We start from the raw sequence: 6000 nt of genomic DNA, 5'->3' as shown, positions 1-6000 counted from the left end.
TGTTGGCACTTTCGTCAGTGGACAGGGGATAGCATGGGCACCCTGACTGGTCTGCGGCTATGCAGCCCCATTCGCAACAAACTGAGATGCACTGTGTATTCTGACACCTTTCCATCAGAACCAGCATTAACTTCTTGAGCAATTTGGGCTATAGTAGCTCGTCTGTTGGATTGAACCACACGGGCCAGCCTTCGCTCCTGACGTGCATCAGTGAGGCTTGGCCGCCCATGACCATATCGCCGGTTCACCACTGTTCCTACCTTGGACCACTTATAAAATATAAATATAAAATATAATTGTTTCATTAACTTGATGCATTAATTCATTACTTGACTGAAAATTATTCACATCTCATTTTTATTATCTGTGTGTTGTTGTTGTCTCCGTGTACTGGAAGCTTGTGACACTATAACACATTCCTTGTATGTGCAAATGTACTTGGCAATAAAGCTCTTTCTGATTTCTTATGTTCTTTTTTTATTATTACTGCAGAACTTATAATTACATACAAGCTCAGGGAAAGATGGTTGTATCTTTAACAATGAACAATCATAATGACAAACAGCAGAAAACATAAATATAATGGGTTTGCATACATCATAGTAAATTATATTCACAGAAAAAGAGGCACAATGACAAGGTTAAATATCTTTAAATATTCATATAATCAATGCATCATAATATTGCATTTGTTGTTGTTGTTTATAAGCCAGAGGGATGGCACATAAAATATATATATTCAAGAGATAACAATTTTGGGTTATCGTAAGGAAAAATAATATATTTAAGGATTAAACTGCGGGTCATATTATGAGTAGGGTTAATTACATAAAAATGTAAATAAACCCCAAATGTATTGGTTATTCTACAATCACAATAAAAGGCCGGGCAGCTGTTTCTTCAACAAGACCACAAAATGAGGAAATTTCATAAACATCTAAATATTTACAGAGAGATCAATTAAACCTGCCGCTGGTATCTTTTAAGTTGTTGCGATTGTAACATCGTAGATCACATGATAATGTCAACATGGCGGATGAAGTCCAGATCGCATTCATACTTAACGAGATTTGGCTGTAGAGTACCTACTCTTTTAGCGCTCGTTAAGTAAGTACTTATTGAAATTAAGTAAGTACTTCTTGAAATTAAGTATTGAGTAGGCGGTTTCGGACGCAGCCAAAATGTTCACTTGCTGCCTAATATATCCCACCCACTAACAGGTGATGTGATTAAGTGATAATCAGTGTTATTCACTTCACCTGTCAGTGGTCATAATGTCATGCCTGATCGGTGTGTGCGTGTGTGTCTCTCTCTCAGTAGTGCACACCATAAAATAGTGTGTACAACTAAAAAAACTTGTTTTACTCCAAACCCTAATCAAATCATAATAATAAATTATTTAAAAAGTAAATAATAAAGTAACAAAAATATATATTTAATTTAAAATTGTATAAATAATATAATTAATGCTAACGTAACTACACTTTCTCAAAATTGTTTTTTATTATTTTTTTTTTTTACTTTCTCAAAAAGTGTTGCTTCGTTCTCGAAAACAAACAACTACCTTTCACTTTGGAGTTTGCACGGTTTATGTAACCAATCTTTTCTACGCTAATGTGACTAAGAAAAAGTATCTACAATTATTAATTGAAATTAGCTAAAATATATTTAAAACTTTACACAGTTACTACGCTTTCACAGTAGAACTCGGGACTGCGTCTATTATCCAAAACGGGTCTAAAAACAGATGGGACTTTATTATTCTAACTGCCTAGTTCAGTGCCATAATACAAGATGCACATGTGCTGCCTGTTGTCCTTGCACTAGTAGCGGCCTGCTGCTGCTCTCGTGTGAAGAAAAAGGAGGGATCCACGCGCCTCCTTCTGATCGGCTGATTGGTCGAGCGCTGAATCTGGGCAGGACAGGAAACGGGAGGCGAGGCACGCGCAGCAATCTCCGTTCTCTGGGAGAGAGAATGGGAGAGGAAACCGAAATGTGTCAATAGAAGACTGGTAGAATGATATCGGGCAAATGAATAATTTGCCTTTTTGGTATACATACCGCAGTGTTCAGCACCAGGGACGTGGGATATTTACCTTTAACATTCTTATAAATAATTATCGGCTGTTTTCATTACATAAAATAATTGCAGAGCTCTTCGCCGCTGGGTAGGTAAGTGGCTACTATCATCTCGTCTTTCTGTCTGATACTCATACATAGGCTTTAACTTGTGCGGCGTTCTGTTGTAAAAGTTAGGTTTACATTAGGAAAGGCCTGGAAGATCCCATTCTAAACAAACTGGCTTAGTTATACTGTCTGCTGTTATTGTTTGTTCTTATAGAAAATTGCCTGGACAAAAAGACATGGAGCGTGTTAAAGAAAGGGGGCGAATTCATCTTAGTCATTTGACAATGGGACCTTTGCACAAAAGCTCTCCATAATCAGTCAATGAATTTTGCTGACCAGGTGGGAGTTAGTTTGTAGAACTGTAATAAGCTCGTGTAATTATCCACATTTGGCTTCATTTCCAGTTGAGTTAAAGAAAGCAGGGTTGTTCTGGGTGTGTGTAGCCTATATGTACTGTGTGGTCCAGTGATCAATGTGACATTTTGAGCATTTGATCAGTGCAGCATGTTACATTTATTCACCAAAAACACTTTACCAGAGAATAAAAAGGCCGTCACGTGTTTTCATTCAACGCTGCATGTCGGCTTGATCCTGGGTGTGTTCATAACGCCCATAAATTTCATGCCCCCTTCACCCCACGTTGGTGTAGGGAGTCGTTTTATTTTCGCGCATTGTAATTATGCTTCCATCTCTGCGCTTTCAAATGAATATTACTTGAGACAATGTTGTCATCTTGCTGGTCTCCACCCTATCGAGCCCGGAGGCTAGCATGTAGTTTCTGGATTTTAAACCATTCGATAATCCTATAGGGTTAAAAAAGGAATGAACGCAGTTTATTGAGGTATTGGGATGGGAAATGTAGGCTATGTAAAGATTTTCTGCACGTTTAACGTGGCCATCGTGTCCAGACTGTGCTCATTGTCCTGTTACAGTCACACAAGTCATAAATGTTTTTGTCACATGTCCGTTTTCAAGTATTTTCAATGTCGCTTTTAATGTAATTCTTCATCCATATCAATGAATGGTCATTTAATCGTGACTATGCTGCGCCCATGTTCCTGTTAAAGTGGGAGTAAATATAATTGTTTATCCTCAGAAGAATAATCTTGTTACTCCTGACACAGGGTATGTAAACAGGGATTGTCCCTTACAAGCCTGGTTCATGAGAACAGGGACATATTAATCAAGCCTTGTTGTTTATTGGGGAGATACAAGTGCTACTTTTTACTAGGGCTGGGCGATTTTGCAAAATATCAATCTCAATTTTTCCAGAATGTTTGACCGATTCTCGATTTTTTTTAACGATTTTTAGCTAGTCAACTTGAAAATGTACCCATGATTCAAGTTACTTTTTCTTTATTAATCCTTTAGCTAAAGAAAATTGTATTCTAAGAGCAGCACAAGTTGTCAACATGATGTAAATGTTAAACAAATCACTATCATTAACTATAAATGTTCTGTAAAAACAACAGCAGCTTTCAGCCTGTCACCATGATGCAAACATGAAATATCAGACATACAGTAGTAGTTCTTTACAGGTTTTTTATTCGATTGCGCTGCTTTTCCATTGTTTTTTCGGTGTAAACATGGATGTGTTTGACTGTTGTGCTCGCGTCTCTTGCAGTGTCTCATGCATGAAACGCCATTCTAAAAACACTGCGCTCAAGTTAAAATAAGTTCACTCCCATATTCTTGCATGTTTTACCTATTCCACTGCCCGCTTCGCATCTTTGTCAAAACAAAAGCACTGTGTGAATGATGCCTAGCGTTACATTTATGGTCCTTCACAGAGCGCGTCACATGTGAGCGGTTAATCACGTGCACCAACATGTGGTTGGATCGTTCTTTTCTCTTTACTGTTATCACCGGCATATTGTCAAAGTGTCTAATTCTAGCATTTGGTAATATTTCTATTCAAAATCGCGATTCCTCGATTTCTAAAAAATTAAATCGTGGCAAAACAATAAATTCGAATTAATCGATAAAATCGGGAAAATCGCCCAGCCCTACTTTTAACGTGTTTATTGTTCATGGACACACCTCAGTTTTATAGTTTTAAATTATTTATGAGCTTTTAACATCATTACAGGACATGTCTAATCAGGATGTAAAACTGTATTTTTACATGATAATTTCTGCACAATATGTAACATAATTTAAAGGGGGTCATATGATGCTATTTTAAATATCATTATTTGTTGTAACAAAATGTTGACATGCTTTAATGTTCAAAAAACACATTATTTTTCAAATACTGTACATTATTGTAGGTCCTTAATGCCCCGCCTCTCTCAAACAGTAGTTTTCAACAAAGCCCCCTCCTTTGACAAGCGCAGTCTGCTCTGATTGGCCAGCTGACCCAGTGCATTGTGATTGGCCGAACACCACAAGCACGCGTCGGAAATGTAACCATACCATAATGTTACCATAATTGTGAGCGTCAGCTTTCAAAGCGTGCACATTTGGGCGGCATTATGCTAATATTTCCACATAGTGAGGTAGATATGTGGGGGTGTGTTAGAACGAGCCGTATTAGGTAGGCGTGGTTGACTTAACTTTTATAAAGAATATCTCTTTGGATTTGAGACTTTAGTCTTTGTAACTTTACAGATCTTCTTTATGCACACACCAAAGAGAAAGGAAAAATTTTAATTGCATCATATGACCCCTTTAAGTAAATTTGACAAGATCCACTGAGGGATGTCCATGCTTTTCAAGTGCTTCTGCCAAATAAAAGGCCATGTAGTGAGAGATTGAATCATAGGAAGTTTCTTAGTAAATTCTTGGGTCACTTTTTCCTCTTTCTTTTTAAGTCTGTACTTTCAGTCTGCTCTTGTTGTTCACTGTCAGAGCGTGTTGTCGGCATCCTTGATAGCTATGGGCAGAAAGGTGGGATGTAGTCTGTAAATTGCTGACCTTAAGAAAATAAGTACTTGGTCCATGTTTTCCCCATTTTTCTCAGTTCCTTGTGCACTGCCAAGCAGAGAAGGGAATGCATGGTCTTCTAGGCATGAGTGTGGACAAAGCAGTTTAGATGAGAAAAACAGCTGTCGCTAATGCATTTCAGCGACACAAATATTCAAGTCATCTGTATGGTGATCTGTTTAACTAAACATGCTTTTACAGTTAATGCCAAATTTGCAGGAGATAATCCAGCTTTACATGGGGCTGTTTTATACAGTACAACAACTCCATCCTCTAGTGGATACATTTCTTAAAATAAAGTTTTGTTATTTTATAGTTTATAGGTTTTTATTTGATTTAATCTCTTTAAAAAATCGAAAATGGAGACTTTGAGTTGGAAGACCTGGGGCCACACAAAAGTCTCAGATGTTAGTTGGTATTATTTTACCAAAGCTCCCCCTCAGAAAAGGGGGCAGACCTTCAAAGAGAACTGTAACCCTCCGTGAAACAGTCACCAGGGAAAGTGAAACCAGATAGGTCTTCAGCAGCTACAAGGACCCGCAATGGAGCACCTGGAGGCCAGCGAATTACCTGCTGGTATAAATGCTTGGCACCAATCATCAGGTGTGCTTGGTCCTTCACTTTCAGGCCATCCAGAGCCAAACTCTTCACACTCGGCTGTCTCTGATTTCCCTGAAGTAACTTGCCCAGCGTTAACTCCCGAACAGAACTGATTAAGAAAATTTTGAGACTGATTTAGCCAGGACTGTACAGATTTTAATAAATACAAGCATATTATTTTATTTTGCATATTAGAATTCTGTGGCTTTGGACATTGGGGAGATAAGAAACTAAAAGAAACTGTGAGTTGTGTGTCTGTTATTTTTAGACTAATTTACCATGCATAAACTGCATTTACTATCCACTTATTAAATAAATTGCTTCAGGAGAACAATAGGCTTAACAGTG

At 37.9% G+C, this 6000-nt stretch overlaps 1 protein-coding gene across 1 annotated transcript in view; it reads left to right on the top strand.

Annotated features, from left to right (window-relative positions):
* The first annotated feature begins 1895 nt into the window (after window positions 1-1895).
* The window catches only part of LOC107556694 (ras-associated and pleckstrin homology domains-containing protein 1-like), an 86019-nt gene continuing 81914 nt past the window's right edge, over window positions 1896-6000 (top strand). The window contains exon 1 of the mRNA XM_016239863.1: window positions 1896-2168. The gene's annotated coding sequence lies outside the window, so the exon portion shown is untranslated. The remainder of the gene's footprint in view (window positions 2169-6000) is intronic.

This window comes from Sinocyclocheilus grahami, unplaced genomic scaffold (genome assembly GCF_001515645.1).
Source record: "Sinocyclocheilus grahami isolate Dianchi unplaced genomic scaffold, SAMN03320097.WGS_v1.1 scaffold576.1, whole genome shotgun sequence".
In the NCBI taxonomy this organism is placed as follows: domain Eukaryota; kingdom Metazoa; phylum Chordata; class Actinopteri; order Cypriniformes; family Cyprinidae; genus Sinocyclocheilus; species Sinocyclocheilus grahami.
Note: the sequence above shows the minus strand (reverse complement) of the source record. Positions and strands in the feature narration are given on the sequence as shown.